Genomic DNA, 24,183 nt, shown 5'->3' on the forward strand with positions numbered 1-24,183 from the left:
CTTTTGGTGAACACAAGCACTTATTCTTATTGGATAAATACCCAGGAGTAAAATTATTGAGTGATGGAGTATATGGATGTTTGGTTTTAGTAGATACTGCCAAACATTTTTCCAAAACAGTTGTGCCAGTTTACTCTCCCACGAGCAACATATGAGAGTTCCAGGTGTTCTCCATCCTTACCAGCACTTGGCCTTGTGTGTTTTTAATTTTTGCCATTCTGATGGGGATGTAGTGGTATTTCACTGTGGCTTTAATTTGTATTTTCCTGATGATTAATGCTGTAGAACACCCTTTATGTTTACTGGCTATTTTGATACCCTATTTGGTGCATGTCCAAATCTGTTGCCCTCCTTTTTTTAGACTTAGACTTAATTGGAATTCACTGGAAATGTAAAAATGGTGCGTGTTCCACCTTATATAACACCTCCAGCAGACTGCATGGCAGTAGTGCACTGATATTGGCTCTTGGAAGTAAAAATAGCCTGATTCGTATCATTTTCTGATTTCTGTGGTGTAAATACTCCAGCCACAGTCGACTTCAAGCTACTGACTGAATGGCTCACAAAATTCCTGAATATTTAACAAGCAGCTCCCATGAGCCAGTCTGGATCAGCTCTGGGACACTGCTACGTCTGGGATAACACCTCTTATGAAACTCATTGATATTTCTGCAGCAAAATATGTAAATATTCACACTAATTAGTATAAAACAGACTCACATCAGTTGAGGTCATTTTTTTGCCTGCAAATGAGTCAACCACTAATTAACTGTAAGAGAACTTTCAGTTTACAGAGCTCTTTGGGTTTTCACGCAGCACATGAAAGGTGGTGGATCTGCAACTGCTTCTAATCCACTGTTTGAAGGTTTGCTGGTGTTGTTGGGCCATGTCGGGAAATCCTCTTGGACTTGTGTGCCCAGCAACAAACAGCGATTTTGAGCTAGCTCACCTCTGAAGTCTCCTCTAGTCTGGGAAGTCTACAGCTGAACATTCAAGAAATATCCCATGAATTGTCCCCTTTGTTTTGTTTCTGTTTTGGCATTGCTGTAGAATTGTTGTTGTTTGTTGTTCAGTTGTACAGTCGTGTCCAACTCTTTGTGACCCCATGGACTGCAGCACGCCAGGCTTCCCTGTCCTTTCACCATCTCCCAGAGCTTGCTCAAACTCATGTCCATTGAGTCAGTGATTCCATCCAACCATCTTGTCCTCTGTTGTCCCCTTCTCCTCCTGCCTTCATTCTTTCCCAGCATCAGGGTCTTTTCTAATGAGTCAGCTCTTTGCATCAGGTGGCCAAAGTATTGGAGCTGTAGAATAGAGTCTTCCAAAATGTGACCTCTGGAACAAGTGAACCCAAAGATCACATAGCTTTCCCCACAGAAGGTTGTGGAGTCAGGCTGCCTAGCTTAGAATCTCGGCTCTACCATTTACCTTTCTAAAAAATTAATTAATTGACTCACTTTTGGCTATGCTGGGTCTTCACTGCTGGGTCGGGGCTTTCTCTAGTCGCAGAGAACGGGGGCTGCTCTTCATTGCAGTGCTCTGGCCTCTTGCTGCGGAGCACAGACTGAAGTCACACGGGCTTCAGTGGTCGCACACGCGAGCTCAGTACCTTGGGCGCATGGGCTTCGTTGCTCTGCAGCATATAGGATCTTCCCATATGAGGGATCGAAACCTGCAATGTGTCTCCTGAATTGGCAGGTGAATTCTGAATCACTGGACCGCCAGGGAAGTTGTCTACTATTTACTCCCACATTAAACCCCTCTGTGCCTCAGTTTCCTCATCTGATCATGAAAACTGAGGTTCCAAAAAAAAAAACAGAATTCCTAGGGATGATGTTGGGGCTGCCTATTGGGGGCTTCCTCATACCTGAGACCCCAGGTTGTGTTGAGTATCTTGGACTAGTCAGCTTTGATGAGTGCAGGGCGGGTACTTTGTAACGGTAACCCGAGGACCTCTGTTGCCCACGCTTGGTGCTTGGGGGGATTCTCCATCTTTCCACCTTGCTGATCTGTGCCCACTGTGGCTGGCTAGGGAAGCCACTTGGTCAGTGATTCTCAGGCCCAAGGCCACTTCCCTCCCTCAGAAAATCCCGTGCTTACCTGAGAAACATCCCATCCCAGGCCTCCCCCATCCTGAGCTGTCTCAGACCTGATTTCTTAAGTCTTTCTCTTCCTCTAGAGCCTGTCTGAAGGCCATGATTTAGATTCATCTCCTCTCTCTGAGGGGCAGTAGATGCTGTAATAGACCCATGTCCCGTGCTGTCAGTCCAAGGGGAGTCCTCCTGCCCAGGGACCAGGGGAGGGTGGCTGAGCCTTTGAGGTGTGAGCAGGCCAGTGGCCCCTCTTGTCAGGCCTACATTGGTAAACTGTTCTGATGGGTATTTTTTAAATTGGGTTGTCAGGACTTCCCTGGTGGTCCAGTGGCTAAGACTCCATGCTCCCAATGAAAGGAGCCCAGGTACAATCCCTGGTCAGGGAACTAGAGCTCACATGCCACAGACTAAGAGTTTGCATGCTATAACTAAGACCTGATGCAGCCAAATTAATTAGCTATATTATATATATATAATTGAGTTGTCTGTCTTTTTCTTCAGATTCATAGGCTCTCTTTGTATGTTCAGGGTATGAGCCCTTCCTTGGATACATATACTGAAAAACCTACTTTCTCCCAGTCTGAGGCTTGTCTTTGACCTCTCCTAAGTGAGGAGTTCAAATTTATTAAAGCCTAATTTATCCTTTTTTCTCTTATACCTTTTAATAAATCTTTGGGACATGATATCTATCCATATTTTCTTCTAGAACTTTTATTGTTTCCGTGTTCACGTACAGATGTATGATCCTCCATCTTGATTTCTCGGTGTGAGGTAAGGCTCAAAAATCGTTTCTTCTGTTTCCCATGTAGATATCCAGTTTTGACAGCACTATTTATTGAAAATACAAAATAAATATACTTTTTGGTAAATATTTTTTAATTGAAAAATGCATATCCTTCCCCCACTGAATTGTAGGGACAACTCATTAGCCAGATGATCATATCTGTGCACCTCTGTTTTTTGGACTCTGTTCTTTATTTCTGATCTACTTATCTATCCATGCACTAATGGTACATGGCCTTAATTGCTGTAGCTTCTCCTTTACTGATTTTTTATTTACTTATTTTTGGTTGTTGCACCATACAGCTTGTGGGATCTTGGTTCCCCAGCCAGGGATTGAACCCAGTCCCTTGGTAGTGAGAGTGCAGTCTTAACTATTGGGCCACTGGAGAATTTCCTTTTTTAATTAAAACTTTTAATTTACTTTTCATTGAGATATAATTGACATATAGCATTACATTAGCTTCAGGTGTACAAAATAACAATTCAACATTAATATATATTGCAAAATAATTAAACTTTTAATTTTGAGATAATTGAAGGTTCACATACAGTTGTAAGAAATAATAGAGAGATTCTGTGTGCTCTTTACCCAGTTTTTCCCAGTGGTAACATCTTACAAAAGTGTAATACAGTGTCACAACCAGGATGTTGATATTGATACAATCTACCAGTCTTATTCAGAATTCCCCACTGTGTGTGGATGTTCAGTTCTAAACAGAACCACACATGTAGGTTCATGTATCTACCACCATAGTCAAGATAAACAAGTGTCATCTTCAGAGAATCCCTTGTTTCCCATTTTTAGCCACACCCACCTCCCTCTTACACCCTCTCCCCATCACACCAACCCTCCTTAACCCTGGCAATCACTAATCTATTTTCCATTTCTATTATATTGTCATTTCAAAAATGATGTATAAATGGAATCACATAGTATGCAATCTTTTAGGACTGGTTTCTTTTTCTCTGTATAAATTCACCCAAGTTGTTACAGTACCAGTAGCTTTTTATTACTGAATAGTGTTGCAGGGTGTGGATGCAGCCATTTGTTTAATCATTCATCCAGTTAAGGATATGAATTGTTTCCAGTTTGGGGAAACAATTATTAATAAAATTGCTATGAACATTCTAATACAGATTTTTATGTGAACCTGTTTCTGTTTCTCTTGGATAAATGCCCACAAGAGTGCAATTTCTGGGTTGAATGGTTATAGCATGTTTAGTTTTTAAAAATATATTGACTATTTTTTAGAGCAATTTTATATTCACAGCAAAATTTAGTGGAAATCACAGAGAATTCTCATGTAACTCCAGCTCCCACATCTGCACAGCCTCTCCCACTATCAAAATCTCCCACCAGAGGGGTATATTTGTTGTAATCTATGGACTACATTGACACATCGTTACCAGCTAAAGTCCATACTTTACACCAGGATTTACTCTGAGTGTTATGGGTTTGGACAAATGTATGACCAACACAGTATCATATAGAGTAGTTTCACTGACATCAAAATATTCTGTGCTCAAGTGAAGTAAGTCAGAAAGAGAAAAGCAAATATTGTATATTAATACACATACATGGAATCTAGAAAAAAATGGTACTGATGAACCTATTGCAGGACAGCAATAGAAACACAGACATAGAGAGCAGACTTATGGACACAGTGGGGGAAGGAAAGGGTGGGACAAACTGAGAGAGTAGCATTGAGACATATATGTTACCAAATATAAAATAGATAGCCAGTGGGGATTTGCTATGTAACACACAGAGCTCAACCCGGTGCTCTGTGACAACCTAGATGGGTGACATATGTCTACCTGCAGTGGCTGATTCATGTTACTGTATGGCAGAAACCAGCACAACATTGTAAAACAATCATGCCCCAATTGAAAAGAAATGAAATGAATCTTCTGTGCTTACTGCTATACTTAAAATGGATAACCAAACTGTCTTACTGGATAGCACAGGGAACTCTGCTCAATGTTATGTGGCAACTTGGATGGGAGCAGAGTGTGGTGGAGAATGGATACATGTATCCGTATGGCTGAGTCCCTTTGCTGTCCACTGAAACTATCACAACATTGTTAATCAACTACTCTCTGATATAAAATTAAAAACTAAAAAAAAATCCTCTGTGCTCTGCCTATTCATCCCTCCCACCTCCAGCCTCTGGCAACCAGTGATCCTTTCCTTGTCTCTATAGTTGCCCTTCTTCCAAAAGTCACATAGTTGGAATTATACCGTATGAAGCCTTTGCATATTGGCTTATTTCACTTAGCAACTTTCATTCAAATGTCTTCTATGTCTTTTCAAGGCTTAATAGTTCATCTCTTTTTTTCATTGTATGGATGTATCACAGTTTATTTATTCATTCACCTATTGAAGGACATCTTGATTGCTTCCCAAGTTTTGGCAATTATACACAAAGGTGCTATAAATATTTGTGTGTAGTTTCTTTGTGCGTGTACCTAAGTTTTCAAATTATTTGGGTAAGTGCCAGAGACTACAATTGGTGGATCACGTGGTAAGGGTATGTTTAGTTTAGTAAGAAACTGTCTTCCAAAATGGCTCTACCATTTTGCATTCCCATTAGCAAAGAAATAAATGTTTTTGTTGCTCCACATCTGTATCAGTATTTGGTGTTTTCAACATTCTAGAATTTGGCCACTCTATTAATAATAGGTGTGTAGTAGTACCTTGTTGTTTTGATTAGCAATTTCCCAATGACATATATGGACTTCCCTGGTGGCGCAGACAGTAAAAGAATCTGCCTACAATGCAGGAGACCTGGGTTCAATGCCTAGGTCGGGAAGATTCCCTGGAGAAGGGAATGGCAACCCACTCTAGTATTCTTGCTTGGAAAATCCCATGGGCAGAGGAACCTGGTGGGATACAGCCCATGGGATTGCAAAGAGTCAGACACTGACCAAGCAACTATCCCCTGGAGAAGAGAAAGGCTACCCACTCCAGTATTCTTGCCTGAATAATTCCATGGACAAAGGAGCCTGGCAGGCTACAGTCCATGGGGTCACAAAGTGTTGGACATGACTGAGCAACTTTCACTTTTGCTAATAACATATGATGTTGAACATCTTTTCATATGCTTACTTGCCATCTATATATCTTCTTTGGTAAGGTGTCTGTTCAGGTCTCTTGCCTATTTTTAAATTGGGTTTTTCATTTTCTTATGGTTGAGTTTTAAGATTTTTTTGTATATTTTGGATAACTGTTCCTTATCAGATTTGTCTTTTTCATATATGTTCTCCCAATTTGTGGCTTGTCTTCTCACCCTCTTGACACTGTCTTTCACAGAGCAAAGGTCTTTAATTTTAATGAAGTCCAGCTTATTTCTTTCACAGGTCATGCCTTTGATGTTGTATTTAAAAAGTCATCACCATATCCAAGATCATCTAAGTTTTCTCTTCTATTGTCATATATATAGGAATTTTATATTTTTGCATATTATATTTAGGTCTATCTACAATCCATTTTGAGTTAATTTTTGTGAAAGGTGCAAGGTCTGGTTCTACATTCTCTTTTCTTTTTTTGCTTGTGGATGTCCAGTTGTTCCAGCACCACTTTTTAAAGATTATCTTTGCTTAATTGTATTGCTTTTGCTCCAAGATCACTTGATTATATTTATGTGGTTCTATTTCTGGGCTCTCAATTCCATCCTGTGGGTCTATTTATCTATACTTTCACTAGTGCTTGATTATTGCAGCTTTATAGTAAGTCTTGAAATTGGGTAGTATAAGTTCTCTTTGTTCTTCTCCATCAGTAGAGTTGTCTACTCTGGGTCTTTTGCCTCTCCATATACATTTTAGAGTTAGTATGTCAATATTCACAAAATAACTTGCTGGGATTTTGATTGGTATTATGTTAAACCTGTAGATCAGGTTGGGAACAACTGATATCATGACACTATTGAGTCTCCCTATCAATAAATATGGAAGTCACTCCATTTATTTAGCTCTTCAATTTCTTTTCACTAGTTTTATAATATTTCTTGTAAAGATCTTATATGTATATATTTTAGATCTATACCTAAGTAATTCATTTTGGGAGATACGAAGGCTGAATATTGTCACCCTGCTTATTTAGCTTATATTCAGAGTACATCATGAGAAACGCTGGGCTGGAAGAAACACAAGCTAGAATCAAAATTGCCGGGAGAAATATCAATAACCTCAGATATGCAGATGACACCACCCTTATGGCAGAAAGTGAAGAAGAACTAAAGAGCCTCTTGATGAAAGTGAAAGAGGAGAGTGAAAAAGTTGGCTTAAAGCTCAACATTCATAAAACTAAGATCATGGCATCTGTTTCTATCACTTCATGGCAAATAGATGGGGAAACAGTGGGAAAAGTGGCTGACTTTATTTTTCTGGGCTCCAAAATCACTGCAAATGGTGATTGCAGCCATGAAATTAAAAGATGCTTACTCCTTGGAAGGAAAGTTATGACCAACCTAGACAGCATATTAAAAAGCAGAGACATTACTTTGCTGACAAAGGTCCATCTAGTCAAGGCTATGGGTTTTCCAATAGTCATGTATGGATGTGAGAGTTGGACTATAAAGAAAGCTGAGTGCCGAAGAATTGATGCTTTTGAACTGTGGTGTTGGAGAAGACTCTTGAGAGTCCCTTGGACTGCAAGGATATCCAATCAGTCCATCCTAAAGGAGATCAGTCCTGGGTGTTCATTGGAAGTACTGATGTTGAAGGTGAAACTCCAACACTTTGGCCACCTGATGCAAAGAGCTGACTCGTTTGAAAACACCCTGATGCTGGGAAAGATTGCGGGCAGGAGGAGAAGGGGATGACAGAGGATAAGATGATTGGATGGCATCGCCGACTCAATGGACATGGGTTTGGGTAGACTCCAGGAGTTGATGATGGACAGGGAGGGCTGGCATGCTGGGGTTCATGGGGTCTCAAAGAGTCAGACACGACTGAGTGACTGAACTGAACTGAACATAAAATTTACATTGTGTTTCTTAATTTCAGATTCCACTTTGCAGGTATATAGGAAAGCAACTGACTTTCTTTTTTTTTTTTATTGGCTCTGCTGGGTCTTCATTGCTACACAGAATTTTCTTTAGTTGCAGTGAGTGGGATCTGCTCTCCAGTTGTGGTGCACCGTCTTCTCATTGCAGTGGCTTCTTTTGTCAGGGAGCAGGGGCTTTAGGGTTCTCATCCCTCCTAGATGGGCTCTGGAAGATAGGCTCTTCATCTCCACCTGTTGGGCTGTATCCTGCAGACCTAGAAGGCCTGCACTTGCCTAGCTTCAAGACTGACAAAACAGCCCAGAGTCAGCGACAGAGAGATCAATGGTTTAATGAATGAGGGAGCTCACACCTGAAGCAAGGTCCTGGAGCAGCACCCCACCATATGCAATGAGGGAATGGCAAGGCAGGACATGGTGGCAGTCTTCCCTTGGCTCAACTCTTGAAGGCTGTTGATTCTTAAGGTCCTGCCCAGGAAATTTTCTCATCTCTCGAGACGCCTTCTCTATGAATGACTTTGTCTGCTCCACACCTTCAATCTCTCTGTCTCCAGCTCCAAAGTCTCCCGTGGTCTCCCATTTTCCTGGACATCTTCTTACAAACCTCAGGGTGACTGGGAGGCCCCTTGGGTGCCGAAGAAAAGCCTTGATATCGAAGGCAGAATACCTAGTTCCATCACCCACTTGGATCAATCGTTGCTGCTCTCTGAGCCTTGAATTTTCTCTCTGAGAAAAAGGGTGTTGGCCTCACAGGTTGTTGGCGGCGGGGCAGGGGTACGGTGCAAGGGCTTCTCACTGCAGCGACTTCTCTTGTGGAGCACAGGCTCTAGGACATGTGGGCGCAGTAGTTGTGGTGGTTGTTGCTGGTCATATCCAACTCTTTGCCACACCATGCACTGCAACTACGTCAGGCTTCCCTGTCCTTCACTATCTCCCAGAGCTTGCTCATACTCTTGTCCATCGAGTCAGTGATGCCATCCAACCGTCTCATCCTCTGTCACTCCCATCTCCTCTTGCCCTCAGTCTTCCTGGACAAGGGATCAAGCCCTGTCCCCTGCACTGGCAGGCAGACTCCCAACCTCTGGACCACAGCGAAGTCTAGCAACAGCTGTTGATTCTGCCTCTTTGATGTTTCTCCCAACCAGCCCCTTCTTTTCCCTTTCCATAGTTCCAGCCTAGTCTGAGCCCATCATCTCTCCTCCATATGGTTGCAGTGACCTCTTCCCTGGCCTCCCTGCCCCCTATCTCATACTCTTTTGAGAGCCGTCCCCTACACTGACCTCCATTAAACATCAAATCACATCATCCCCATTCTCTAAACCCTGTACTAGTTCCTGTTTGCCTCCCAGATGAAGGTGGGCTGTTCCCTTGGTTCTCCAGTCTTTCCTGATCAAGCCCCTGCTCTGGCCTCCACATGCACCCTCACTCATCTCTTTGCTTTTCCTTGAACCCCCTGTGCCTCCTGCCTTTTGTTTGTGCCAGTCCCTCCACCCCAAATTTCCTCCCTTCTTCCCTTGCCTGCTGCAAGGGCATCACACTCCTTGTAATAAGACCTGCACTGCAAAGCGGGAAACTGCAAGGCACACATGCAGCATGCAGGCATTTTGGTATGATAACGATCCCACTTTTGCCAGAAATCTTTGGAAATGGCCTCTCCTCCTCTAGGTTTAGTCATCAGATGTGAGAGTTGCCTCTTAAACCCAAGATTTGGACTAATGCGATCAACCAGCTGCGCTGCTTGGGAAAGGTCAACCAGAGGACACAAAGGTTTAGGGTTGACCAGATATGCATTGAATGAGGCATGTCTGCACAATGCTTTGAGTGTGATCCACTAGATACTAAGACAGGTGGGATCTGGTTACCTCTTTACTAGAACTGGTGGTATCAGGTACTGTGGTGATGTCAGCCTTGGAGCCAGATCAAGAGGACTGCTGAGGCTGAGAGAAAGGGGCTGAGACCCATCTGCCCGCATCCTTTCATCTCTCCCCACCCCCTACTCCAGGATCGTTGAGCTGTCAGCCACCACTCCCCGCCAACCTCACAGAGGTACTTTTTGCAGCTCTCTCGGGTGGGAGTGGGCAGCAATTCCAGCAGGTTTTAGCATAAAGTTTTTTTTTTGTTTTTTTTTTTAGCATAAAGTTTTAACACTTTATGCTTGTTCCACCACGTTTTCCCCATTTATCCTTGGATAAGTGAATTAACTTCTTAAGGCCTCAGTTTCCTGTCTGAAAAAATGTGACTCTTAAATCCTACCAACTGTGGCATTCAGAGGATGAGCCAAAACAATCCTTCTGAAGCTTTTGGTGTATGCACAGGAAATACAATGTCCTTCTGCCCTTCTCACTCCCCTTGCATCCTATTTCAAGGGCAGAGACGTTGTTCCATTCATATCTGAGGCACTCCTGCTATTTCATGCATGGCTCAGGGTGTAACATACAACAGGTGTCCATGAGTGTTCCTGAACTGGTCACGTAAGGGAGGGCAACTTGGAGGCAGTGCCCTGCCCAAGGCATTTGGACATGGGGTCAGGGCAGCCCCAAGGCACCTTCCCTTTATGTCATACCAGTTTTAGGTTTTGAACCCTATGGACCCAGGTCCAAACTGACGGTGCTTACTTGCTCTGAGATCTGGGCCATGTAGTCACTGTTCTCCAAACCTCAGTTCCTCATCTGAAAAGGGGTGAGGGGACTCCCAGGTGAAAGCAGTGTGACAAGAGTAAGACCCAACACACAGTAGGTACTCAGGAGATGGGACCCAACCTGTCTGCCTCCTCCTCCCTCCTTCCCTTCCTTTCTTCTGTGTGAGAGATGTCTCCAAGGAAACGGGAAGAATTATTTTAAGAAAAGAGCCAAGGGCCCTGGTGGGAGCAGATGGTGGCTCGGGCATCTGGGAGGCAGAGGCAGGAGGCTCTGGCCCTTCAAGGAGACAATGGAACCCAAGCACCTCCCCATCCCAGAAAGTACTAGGGCTGGGCCTGCAGGTGAATCTGTCCAATGGCAGAGAAAAGGCATTTCCGGCATCACAGAGCAGGATGGAGCACTGGACCTGGCTGAGTTTTTGACTCACTTGATGACCCTAGAAAATTCCCAACCCGCCGGTCTATTGGCCTATGAGCAAATAGGAGGCCCTATTGTGAGGGATGAATCAGGGAAAAGGTAGGACTGGGGACAGGGGGCTGAGTTCTGGGCTGAGAATCAAGTGAGAGAAGGTACCAAGGTGCTCCTGCACTCAGCAGAATCTCATTCATTATCTCACTCGTCCATTCATTCCATTCGTATCCTGAGCGCCTTCCTCAGCCAGGCCAGGAGCACACTTTATTTCAAGACTTCTTCAGAATATCCCTGATATAATATTTTTGCCCCCACTGTACCTATGAGGAAACTGAGGCTCTGAGAGGCAAAAAGGAGTTGCCCTGGTTCAAAAGAAAGTCAAAGCTTCTCCCCCAGTTTTGTCCTCATTTCCCACAGATGTCCTCCATGTTCATAGTCATTGGGAAAGACCCTGATGCTGGGAAAGACTGAGGGCAGGAATAGAAGGGGATGACAGAGGATGAGATGATTGGGTGGCATCTACTCAATGGACATGAGTTTGAGCAGACTCTGGGAGATGGTGAAGGACAGGGAAGCTGGCGTACTACAGTCCGTGGGGTCGCAAAGAGTCAGACGTGACTGAGCGACTGAACATCAGCAACCTCCACCTTCAGTTGAAAATCCTGATTCCTCGGGGTCATGATGCAGAATTGGCTACATTCTGGCTTCATCTTTGAACTCTGAGACTTCAGCCCCAATGAGCTGCCCATAGTGACGTGCGTTGACTTTGGGGAGAAAAAAGCGCAAGATGAGAGTTGCACATTAAGTTTTATTTGGGGCCCATAGGAGGACGGCAGCCTGGGAGACAGCACCTCAGATAGCTCTGAGAAACTGTGCCCAAAGCGATAGGGGCAAAAGATGGTATACGTGTGATTTTGGTAAAAGGGGAGTGCATGCAATCAAGCACATATTTTTGATAGAAAGTTTCTGCTTGTCTTGTGAGGCTTCTGCTAGTCACGAGAAACAGTCGTCACCATGAAGGATTTTCATGCTTTTCTAGATGTAAGGAGATATAAGAACTGGGCTCATAAAATCAGCTTCTGAGATTATCTAACTATCTGAAGGCCTGTCCTGCCAGTTTTCTGGGAACACAGAGTGCCTCATTTCTGCTCTCCACCCTGAACTCCTTCAGGGGGTGTTGGAGGTCAGCAGCCGCGGTGGCACATGACTTAATCCTTGTACAGGTAGATAGCAAGTGCCCATGGCAAGTGCCAATCTGTGGTTCACACTTGCAAGGGCCTGACCTGGGCTCCAGGCTTTAGTGCACACTGTCCCCTCTTGCTGGACTGTCCACTCCATCTTCACTTTGCTCATCAGACTAGGTGATGAGCACAGCTCGGGAGGCACTTCTTCTCGGATGCCTTCCTACACTCTGCTAACAGTTGGTCAGGGCCCCTCTGGAATGGTGGGTTTTCCTGGGTCTCCCGTGGAGCTGGCAAGACCCCTGAGGCCAGAGACATCCCTCCTGCATTGGGTATCCCTGGTGTCCAGCGGCACCTGTGAGCAGGAAATGAATGAATGAGTGAGAAAAGGAACACTCTAGGATTCCATTGCTTGTTTCGCTCCTTGTTTCCTCCAGACATTTCCCAAGCACCTCTTCCATGCCAGGCCTGAAGCCAGCCCCAGGGACAACAACTCAGGCTTGCAATTTATTTTGTGGTTTACAATGAGCTTCCATCATCAAAATCACAACCATCCTGCAAAGTAGGTGTTCATGTTTGTGTCCATTTTCCAGATGTGGAAACTGAGGCCCAGTGAGGTTGAGTGACTTGCCTAGTCATAGTCAGTGCGGGACAGAGCCAAGATCTGAACCCAGCCATTTTCTCCTCCAGGGGATCGTCCCAACCTAGTGATGGAACCCACATCTCTTAAGTCTCCTGCATTGGCAGGCAGGTCCTTTACCACTAGCACCACCTGGGAAGCCCAGCAAATACACACTACTGTATATTAAATAGATAAGCAACAAAATTTACTGTATAGCACAGGGAACTACAATCAATATATGGCAATAATTTATAATGGAAAAGAATCTGAAAAAGAATATATATAGGGCTCCCCTGGTGGCTCAGACTATAAAGACTGCCTGTGATGCGGGAGACCTGGGATTGATCCCTGGGTCTGGAAGATCCCCCAGAGAAAGGAATGTCTACCTACTGCAGTATTCTTCTCTGGAGAATTCCATGGGCAGAGAAGCCTGACAAGCTACAGTCCATGGGGTCACAAAGAGTCAAACACAGCTGAGCAACTAACACTTTGACTTTTATATAGACATCACTAACTCACTTTGCCATACATCTAAAACACACAATATTGTAAATCAACTATACTTCAATTATTTTTTTAAAAAGTCATCAAGCAGAAGAGTGGAAACACCTGGGCCTCCAGTGGACCAGTGTCTGGGAGCTGTTGACCTTGGCTGCTGCCGGGCTCCAAGGTAGGCACCAAAAACAGCTGCTATAAGATGTTTGAGTTATGGTGTGTCTTCGCCATCATAAAGCATTTGAGAAGTCAACAGATAACAATACTGTATTGTACAACTTGAAATTTGGTAAGAGGCTAAACCCTCCTCTTTTTGTTTTGGCCTCACCGAGCAGCATGCCAGATCTTAAGTTCCCTGACCAGAGATCGAACCCACACTCCTGCAGTGGAAGCATGGGGTCTTAACCACTGGATGGCTAGGGAGGTCCCAAGAAGGGATTAGGGGAAGTCCCTAACTCTTCTCACCACACACAAAAAAAGGTTAGTATTAATATGTGAGGTGATGGATATGTTAATAAACTCAATTGTGATCATTCTGCAATGTGTATATATGTATCATATATATCAAAACATCAAATTGTACACTTTATAAACAGAAGCAGAAGATATTAAAAAGAGGTGGTAAAAATACACAGAAGAACTATACAAAAAAAGATCTTCATGACCCAGATAATCACGATGGTGTGATCACTCACCTAGAGCCAGACATCCTGGAATGTGAAGTCAAGTGGGCCTTAGGAAGCATCACTACAAGCAAAACTAGTGGTGGTGATGGAATTCCAGTTAAGCTATTTCAAATCCTAAAAGATGATGCTGTGAAAGTGCTGCACTCAATATGCCAGCAAATTTGGAAAACTCAGCAGTGGACACAGGACTGAAAAATGTCAGTTTTCATTCCAATAGCAAAGAAAGGCAATGCCAAAGAATGTTCAAACTATCACACAATTGCACTCATCTCACACACTAGCAAAGTAATGCTCAAAATTCTCTAAGCCAGACTTCAACAGTACATGAACCGTGAACTTCCAGATATTCAAGCTGGATTTAGAAAAGGTGGGGGAACCAGAGATCAAATTGCCAACATCCAATGGATCATAGAAAAAGCAAGAGAGTTCCAGACAAACATCTTCTTCTGCTTTATTGACTATGCCAAAGGCTTTGACTGTGTGGATCACAACAAACTGTAGAAAATTCTTCAAGAGATGGGAATATCAGACCACCTGACCTGCCTCCTGAGAAATCTGTATGCAGGTCAAGAAGCAACAGTTAGAACTGGACATGGAACGACAGACTGGTTCCAAATTGGGAAAGGAGTACGTCAAGGCTGTATATTGTCACCCTGCTTATTTAACTTATATGCAGAATACATCATGCGAAATGTCAGACTGGAGGAAACACAAGCTGTAATCAAGATTGCTGGGAGAAATATCAATAACCTCAGATACACAGATGACACCACCCTTATAGCAGAAAGTGAAGAAGAACTAAAGAGCCTCTTGATGAAAGTGAAAGAGGAGAGTGAAAAAGTTATCTTAAAACTCAACATTCAGAAAACTAAGATCATGGCATCTGTTCCCATCACTTCATGGCAAGTAGATGGGGAAACAATGGCAACAGTGAAAGACTTTATTTTTTTGAGCTCCAAAATCACTGCAGATGGTGACTGCAACCATGAAATTAAAAGACACTTGCTCCTTGGAAGAAAAGCCATGACCAACCTAGACAGCATGTTAAAAAAGCAGAGACATTACTTTGCCAACAAAGGTCTGTCTAGTCAAAGCTTTGGTTTTTCCAGTAGTCATGTATGGATATGAGAATTGGAGTATAAATAAAGCTGAGCGCCAAAGAATGATGCTTTTGAATTGTGGTGTTGGAGAAGACTCTTGAGAGTCCCTTGGACTGCAAGGAGATCAAACCAGTCAATCAAGGACATCAACCCTGAATATTCACTGGAAGGACTAATGCTGAAGCTGAAACCCCAATACTTTGGCCACCTAATGGGAAGAGCTGACTCATTTGAAAAGACCCTGATGCTGGGAAAGATTGATGGCAGTAGGAGAAGGGGACGACAGAGGATGAGATGGTTGGATGGCATCACCGACTCGATAGACATGAGTTTGAGTAAGCTCCTGGAGTTGGTGAAGGACAGGGAAGCCTGGTATCCTGCAGTCCGTGGGGTCAAAGAGAGTCAGACACGACTGAGTGACTGAAGTGAACTGACAGCTGATTCACGTTGTTATACAGCAGAAACTAACACAACATTGTAAAGCAACTATCCTCCAATTAAAAATTTAAAAAAAAAAAAAAAACACAACGTTTGCAGGTTCTAGGTGCTCGGGAGCCAGCCAGTGCAGGATTCTGAGCAAGAGAGCGGCACAGATATGTTCTATAGAAGGATCTCTCTCTGTAGCTGGTGTGGAGGATGGATTGGAAAGGAAGAGACTGGACAGGAGTCCTGGGAGGAGGCTGGGGTGGTCCAGTCGGTGATGAAGAGGCAGAGCCAGAGCCAGGGTAGGGCCAGAGCGATGGGGAGGAGGGGCTAGATCCACAGTCTTTGTAGGGGAGAGAAAGTTGATGTGTGCCAGAGGGTGAGAAGACAGAGGCCAACCCTCCCTCACTGCAGGGGTCCTGGGAGATCCCCCCCTCTCCACTCCTCCCAGGGGCTGATCCAGCCTGATCAGATGCCTGGTTGACCTGAGAACAGTACTGAGGTCACTTACCCGAAGATCTGATCTTGAAGGATTTGGACATTATCTGGCTTGGTCACAAGCCAAGTCTTATAGCTAGATGTGGTTACTGCATGGATCTAGTCATTACCAGAGCTGATCATTACCCAAGGCTGGAAGTTACCTGCTGCCATGTGGACTCTCTTCACTTGCTTTGATTCATTCTGTCCTCTCCCAGGGTCTTTCCTGAAGCCTATGTCCCTGCATGGTCTGAGCTGGTGGGCTGATGGCAGAGGTTGGAAGAGAATCTGACACCCAGGCTATTGCAGGCTTTTCCCCACCGTATCCTTTCTGGCCCCTGGGGTGGGCCAGAAAGTCAAACATCCCCCAGTGCCACAACTTCCTTCAGAGCCTGACTGTTCTGTGCTATGCTTGGGTTATAACACCCTTTCCCAAATGGATCATACCTATCTTCAACTTTCCCCACCTCTCTCAGTCTTTTCATCTCTCTTTGAGTCTACAAATAGTTTCTCTCTTTTTAAGTATGGGCCTCAGATACACATGATTGAACATCCTTAACAGCATCCTTGGCTCATGACACAATCTGAATAGTGGTCCATGCACAGCTCTATGTATATAAAACAATACACTATAAAACACAACATAATATAATATATGTGCTTATGAACTACTGTCCATGCCCCAAGAACGAGAACAGAAGCAAAACCTGACATCCACTTCTGTGCCCCACCCCATCCAAGATCATTAATATTCTGAATTTTGAGTTTATCCTTCTCTAATTTCTTTGGTTTTATTACATGTATGAATGCCTAAACAATTTATTTGTTTTTTCTTGTTTACTATTTTGAAAGGCATACTGTACATAATGCTGTTTTTAAAAAAAACTCAGTGCCACATTGAATGAGAATTCATCTGTGTTGTGTGTAGCTGTGATTCATTCATTTTGAGGGCTGTATGTGACTATCCCACAGCTTATTTATTTGTTCCTTCTCTCATCAATTGATAATTGGATTGTTTTCAGGTTTTCCACTCTTTTGAACAGTGCTGCTATGAATGAGTTGTTGTTTAGTCGCTAAGTCGAGTCTGACTCTTTGCAACCCCATGAACTGTAGCCTGCCAGGTTCCTCTGCCCATGGGATTTCCCAGGCAAGAATACTGGAGTGGGTTGCCATGTCCTCCTCCAGAGAATCTCCCTGACCCAGGAATTGAACCCTCATCTTCTTCATTGGCAGGCAGATTCTTTACCATTGAACCACCTGGGAAGCCTGCTGCTATGGATATTTGTGTGCATTTCTCTTAATGCTCCTCAAAATGTGTTGGCATCACCTGGAAACTTGTCAGAAATGTGGGCTTTAGCTTTGCCCTCAGTCAGTTCAGTCACTCAGTCGTGTCTGACTCAGGCCTCCCCGTCCATCACCAGCTCCTGGAACCTGCTCAAACTCATGTCCATTGAGTCGGTGATGCCATCCAACCACCTCATCCTCTGTCATCCCCTTCTCCTCTGGCCTTCAGTCTTTCCCAGCATCAGGGTCTTTTCCAATGAGTCAGTTCTTTGCAACAGGTGGCCAAAGTACTGGAGCTTCAGCTTCAGCATCAGTCCTTCTAATGAATATTCAGGACTGGTTTCCTTTAGGATTGACTGGTTTAATCTTCTTGCAGTCCAGGGGACTCTCAAGAGTCTTCTCTAACACCACAGTTCAAAAGCATTAATTCTTCGGTGTTCAGTCGAATCAGAATCTGCCTTTGAGCAAGATCTCTGGGGGATGCCTATACACAGCAAGGTTTGAGAAGCAGTGGCCCAGGCTCCGTGTGCAGGGTTCTCTTGGGTGTATGTATCCAGGAGCAGATTTGCTGGGTCACATTGGTGTTGCAGTACAGAGGGCTGCACTGATCTGCATTCTCACCCACACTTGGTGTTGTCAGACTTTCTCATTTTTCCCAGTCTAATAGATGTGAAGTGGCAACTCAGCACGGTCTGGACTTATCTGTCCCTCATGACTAATGAGATCAGGCACCTTCCTTATATTTACCAGCCACGATTTCCTCCTGTGAAATGCCCTGTTGGTGATTTTTGCTCTTCTGGCTCACTTCCTGGACAGGGAAGCCTGGCATGCTGCAGTCCATGCGGTCGCAAAGAATCGGACACAACTGAGCCACTGAACTGAACTGGGCTCACTCAGCTCTACCCTTACCTTTGCACTTGCTGTTCTCTCAGCATGAAACCCCTCCCTGCTTCACCGCCCAGCATCAGTTCCTCCCAGGAAGCCCCCCCTGACTGCTGCTCGGGGTGAGAACCTCTTCAGCCCCACCGGCAGGAAAACTTGGTGTCACTGTCCCTTCGTTTCATTTCCTAAAGGCTCTTCCTCACCAAAGAGATTGCAAACCTTATGTCTTGGCCCCTACAGGGTTTTGATTTATTTTTTCAATTTAGTTCCATAATTTAAAATTCAGAAAATTTTGTATTTTCAAAAATCTGAATTGCTGATTTCTCCTCAAAAAATGAGATGTCACCCCACTGGGTCGCCTTTCCTCCAGAGCAACAATCAGTTGGCATTGAGCAGGGGCTGACCCTACCAGACCGTGTGTCACGGCCCCCACGCCTCCACACTCACAGCCTGCTTAATGACCTGTGTGGGCTCCGTGGCCATTTGTTTGTGATGTTGCCGAAAGCACACCTGTTGTTTATTCCTCTAAATCTCTCCCATCCTTTCCCTCCTCCCAGTAACTCTGTCCCTGTCCCCTGAACTGTGACATCAGCCTCCCCGACCTTCTTTACTAGTCTTGCCCTCTCCAGTTCACTGATCATGTCACAACCCCACTTAAGAACCAGCCATGGCTCCCCATTGCCTTTCCACGCATCTCCTGACTGTCCCGGGGGGGAAAAAAGCATTACTACATTATGAATATTTCATTTTCACAAAAAAGTCTTGAGATCAGCATAATAAACACCCATGTACCTGCCATCCAGCTTAAGAAATAAACTATTTCAAGTATATTTGAAGCCCTTATTACATTCCCTTCCCTTTCTCCCTCTGGGTCATTGCTTTCTTGAATTTTCTATTTATCACTGCAAGGCATGTTTTTATGTTAACACACTTGTATTACATATGCATGTGTCCCTAAACAATATATAGTATTGTGTTGCAGGTTTTCAAACTTTATATATCCAGCATCAAACTGTCTCCCATCTGCAATTTGCTTTTTTCATCTAATGATATATACTTTTTATTTCTTTCCTTGTACTGAAGTATAAAACTCATACAAAGGGTACATGAATCATAATTGTACAACTCTGAATCTTCATGAACTGAATCAACAGTGTAGTTTTTTTTTTTTAAAGAAAGTCCTGCTATATTTTACTACATTAAAAAATATAAGCAGGGTCAAAAGACAAATAGCTGACATAGGAAAAACATTTGAAACTCATTTCAGAGGCAAAAGGTCCATCTCCCTCATATAAAAAGACCAACTAGATATCAAACAGAAATAAAACAGTGTTTGTTTGCGGATTCATCTTCACAGAGGCATGTGGTTTGGATTCCCCTATTTTGAAGATCATGGCATGGAGAATTTTCCACTGCCTGAATTCATCACTGTTTATCCTGTCTCTGCTTGATGGATAGCTAGGCTGTGTCCAGCTTTCCACTGTTACACACTGATGCTGCTATGAACATCCTTGTACAAATCTTCTGGAGACCCCTGTGTGAGGTGTTCTCCAGGGAAAATCCTGCTCATCTTTGACTTGACCATATGTTGCCAGGTCACTGTCCAGCTCTTGGCTCTCGCTAGCTCCCAGCTCAGATAAGAAGGTCTTCCCAACTGCTCCAGGCAGTTTATTCTCTGTGGTTATTGACACTCTACTAAAACATAACCACCTCTTTGCCTGCTACATACCCTCCTCCTCACCCCCCACCTGAACTCCAAACTCACTTCTCCTTCCAGGCCCTGCTGAAGTTGCCTCCTCTGGGGAACATGACCTCATGGTGTCATCTCCTCTGAGTGACATCCTCTCATCACACTTGTCAGAGCCCGTAAAGACAGAGACTAACCTACAGCAGACAGTGGGAATGACAAAGAGAGGCACACAGATGGGCTGAGAGGGAGTGTGTGGAACTGGGGTATGCAACTAATGGCTTAGGGCTTTGATGGATGAATAGGAGTTTGTCAGGGAGAGACGGTGGGAAGGACTTGCAGGCTCAGAGAAAGGCAGAGAAGCACTGGAACAGACGTTTCTGAGATGAGGATGTGGGCATTGTGGGTGGGTGGTGAATGAAGCTGGAAAACGCTGTGAGGAGCCTTGAATGCCATCCTTTAACACTATTTTGACTCTGTTTGCATTCAACTGGGATTTTGGGGAGATGTCGGCGCCAGAGAGAGCAAGTGCATTCATTTGACACTTACTGAATGCCAGGCACTAGCAAGGAGCTTACATCCATTATCTCTGCTTCCTCAATCCCGGCTGGGGATACTATACTGGTACTGTCCCCATTTCACAGGTGGAGAACCTGGGGCTCAGACAAGGCAGTCACTCCTCTCTGATCGCAGAGCAGAGCCTCAGGAGAGGTAGGACGGATACTCTCTGCCGGTACAGGAGACTTCAGGGATGGTTTTTAACCCACGCTGCCACAGGCAAGGAGGTTTCTGCAGGAAACGGGTCACCAGGAGGGGGCAATGCTCTCAGCGGCAGGAGCCTTAAGTTCGAATCCCAAGGGCCTCCAGACTAGCACGGTACGAACCGGGCCAATCTCGTCCCGTGTGGGCCTCCGTTTCTCTTCTCCACGGAGCCGGCGCTCGGCAACCTAGGATCTCGCTGACCCACTCTGGAGCCTGGATTTCCAGGTTCCCGCGCTACCGCAGCCCGCGCTGTGTGACCTTGTGCCAGTAGCCTGCACTCTCTGGGCGGCCAACCGGGGATCTCTAAGCGCCCTTCCGGCTCGCGACCGAGCGTCGCCGGCCGCGGAGACCCTCCTCCTCCCCGTGGGGTTGCGGGGCGTGGGTGGGAGTGGGCGTTGGAAACGGCGCCCCCCACCCCCAGCCCCGCGCCGGCGGCCGGATCCGCGCCTGGTTTTGGGCGCAGCCGCGCGGCCCCCTCCCCCGCGCGCATCTCCCCGCCCCCCGCCCCCTCCCCGCCGCTCTCGGGGAGCCGGGGCCGCGCGGCTCCTCCTCCCGCAGCCGCATCTGGGGCGCCGCGCCGGCCGGAGAAGAGGCATGGGGTGCCCGCGGGCCGGGGCCGGGGCCGGGGCCTAGGCGGACGGACCTACGAGCGGACCGGAGAGGCGGCGGCGGCGCGGCGCAGCGCAGCGGCCGAGCGGGCCAGAGGCGGCCGGGGCGCCGGGCGCAGGTGAGGGCGCGGGGGTGGTGCGCGGTAGTGCGGAGGACCCCCTTTCCGGGGCGACGCGCCCCGTCCCTCGGCAAGACCCCCAAATCCGGATCTCCTCTCGGACAGACCTCCGCGAACCGAGGGGCGGCGCTGGCGCAGAAAAGCCCCCTCCCCCTGCCAGTTCCGTCTTCTGAGCCCCGGATCCGAGGGGGCGGTTCTGCGGCTGGGAAGCCCCCCTTCTCTGGGTGGGATCCCCAATCTAGGCTCCCCCCTCCGCTGGACCCTCGAGCCGCGGGGGCGGGGGAGGCGGGGGCGCTGGGGCCCGGAACCCCCTATCCAGGGCCGGGCCCCCATTCCAGCTCTGTTTCTCACGGACTCCCCCTTGTCAACGGGTTACCAAAGCTGAGAAGTCCCTCGTCCGTCCCGACCCTCTATCCGCAGGGCGGCCAAGGGGTCAGGTAGACCCCTTCCCTGCCTACCAACCTTGGAGCCGAGGAGAAGGAGGGCTCTGCCCAGTCGGCCGGCCCGGGCATTCCTCCATTCAGCCCGGCTCTCTCCGATCCCGCCTGGGTAGCCCCGGGGGCCTGCCTGGCCAGGCACCCCTCTTTCCCCAGCTCTTTTCCGGGACCTGGCATCTGGGGAGGGGGCAAGGGCAGCACACACACACCTCCGACCCCAGCGCTGCATAGCGCCCCCTCCCTATTTGCGAACCCGGGAAGGGCCCAAGCTGACCCGGGCACCTGGGCTGGGGGGGCGCTCACATGGCTGTGGGAGGCCCCCACGTGCGGCACCCCGCGGTGAAAGGGGTTCGCGTTCAGAGAGGGTGGCAGGTGGACCAGGTGGCCAGTGAGGCCAGCTGGGTCCAGATGTGCCAGGGCTGCTGGGAAAGGGACCTGCGCTCCTGGACATGTGATGGCCCCTGGCCTCTTTGGACAGAGCCCTCTTGCCTCCGATCCCCCTCCATCCTTCCGTTCCTCTGTCCCTTCATCCCTCTCTCTTCTCCCTTCTTCCTCTGCGCTGCCTGTGTTGCAGAGGTGCTGCCAGTGACTGACTGTTGATGTGATGGGGAAAAATGAAACAGGGGAAGGGGGTATGGGCTGGGGAAGGCCAGTTGTCGGGGTTGAGGGGTGACGGGGGCGGGTAGAGGAGGTGCCCCCAGGATGGGAAGCCTCAAGCTTGGAGGGCTGGGCTAATGGGGGGAAGGTTCCTGCACCCCCACCTGCCTGGAAGTGGAAATGCCAGAGGGGGAGGGGGCTGCGGTCCCCACCTTCCAAGGAGGCCAGCCAGCCTGCCTTTAGTGGGTTGCACCTCCCCTGCCAGCCCAGTTCCCTGAGGTCCTGGCTCTCTCCACCGCTGTGCCTCCGCGGGTGAGAGGGGGGCTGTGTTTTCTGCCAGGCGGGAGGTGGTGAAGCGAGGTTGTACAGGACTGTCTCAGAGAGTAGCTGTTGGAGGAGCCCAGTTTCTGTCCCACCGAGGGGACTGTGGGCTGCCGGGTGGCCTGCGGGGCCTGAGCCAGACTCCTGAGGGCAGCAGGACTGGGTGGGGCCGCAGAGCTGGTGGCCCGCTGGTCGCTGGCGTGCCGGGAGCCACCGCCAGGCCCCGGAGCCCGCTGTTGGCGGCCAGTCAGCAGCAGATGCTGGTTGTATTCCGAGCAGCTCCTGGAGACAGCGGCTGCGCACGTGGGGCAGGCGTGTGTGCCTGTGCCTGCGCTGTGGCAGGGGTGCCCCAGGGCTCCTGGGTCCTCCTGGAGCTGGGAGACGGCAGCTGCACTTTGGCGAGAGTGCTTGTGTGTGGTGTCCAGGGCCCCCGCCCCTCGTTCATCCACTGGAGGCCAGGCTGGGCCTGTGAGAGGTGCTGGAGACTTGGGATGGCCTGATGTGGTCCCCACCCTCCAGGAGCCCCTGGTTTGTCAGGGGGAGATGGTCTGTGCTGAGCCCTGGGAACGGAGGACGAGGTCCAGACTGGAGAGGAAGCGTGGGGTGGGGTGGGCCGAGGGATGGCTGTTCTGTGGGACCCAGGGCAGCACCCAGCTTGTGCCAGCCTTGCGATGGAGCTGTAGGTTTGAGGTCTGTGCCCTGAGTGCAAGGCTGCTTGGCAGCTTAGTTGGTATTTTTGAAGAGAAGGCTGTGCAGCCCTTGGAAACGATAGACTGTGTACTTTGGAGCTTTCGGAAGACTCAGTGACGTATTGGACGTACCCCGGGCACCCACAGGCATCTCGTTAGGTTCTGGCTTCTTAAATGCCAGTGTTTCTCCATGATGGGGAGGCTCTGAGGAATTGTATCGGGCACTCTGTGTGACACAGGGCAGGTGGTCTCTACCCCACCCGACCCTACCCCCCGTCCATGATTGATTGATCGATTCATTCATTCATTCAAAAAAGCATTAAAAAATAGCATTATCTGATTACAGTGCATTTAAACACTTCCACCTGGGCTTCCAAGATAGCTCAGTGGTAAAGAATCTGCCTGCCAATGCAGGAGACACAAAGACACAGGTTTGATCCCTGGGTCGGGAAGATCCCCTGGAGAAGGGACTGGCAACCCACTCCAGTATTCTTGCCTGGAGAATTCCATGGACAGAGGAGCCAGGCGGGCTATAGCCCATGGGGTCAAAAGGAGTGGGATTCTACTGAGCACATGTGCACACAAACATGTTCACTCAAACATTCTGGAATGTGACTTCATAAAACCTTGAATGCAGATATTTTTAAAGCACACAGTAGGTACTCAATAATTGCCCACAGCTCCCAGGATGAAGCCCAGACTCCTTCCCCAACTTGCTACTCCTCTAGCCACGTCTTGCACCACCTCCCCGCCTCCCTCTTTGGCTTCAGTCCCCTTGGCCTGCTTTCAGTTCCTGGAATAGGCCCGGTTTCCTCCAGCCTCAGGGCCTTAACACATGCTGGTTCCTCTGAACCTCCGGAACCCCCTTGCCCCTGTTTGCCT

The 24,183-nt window shown here is 47.3% G+C and overlaps 1 protein-coding gene across 4 annotated transcripts in view; it reads left to right on the top strand.

The window, feature by feature from the left end:
* Positions 1-21,019: 21,019 nt before the first annotated feature.
* Positions 21,020-24,183, top strand: part of DLGAP4 (DLG associated protein 4) — a 197,315-nt gene continuing 194,151 nt past the window's right edge. For 2 of the 4 annotated variants that reach the window (XM_070472588.1, XM_070472590.1), the window contains exon 1: positions 21,024-21,257. The gene's annotated coding sequence lies outside the window, so the exon portion shown is untranslated. Of the gene's footprint in view, positions 21,258-24,183 lie in introns of all 4 variants that reach the window. The other 2 variants (XM_070472591.1, XM_070472589.1) reach the window with 2 other exon arrangements.

This window comes from Odocoileus virginianus, chromosome 9 (assembly GCF_023699985.2).
Source record: "Odocoileus virginianus isolate 20LAN1187 ecotype Illinois chromosome 9, Ovbor_1.2, whole genome shotgun sequence".
Lineage (NCBI taxonomy): Eukaryota > Metazoa > Chordata > Mammalia > Artiodactyla > Cervidae > Odocoileus > Odocoileus virginianus.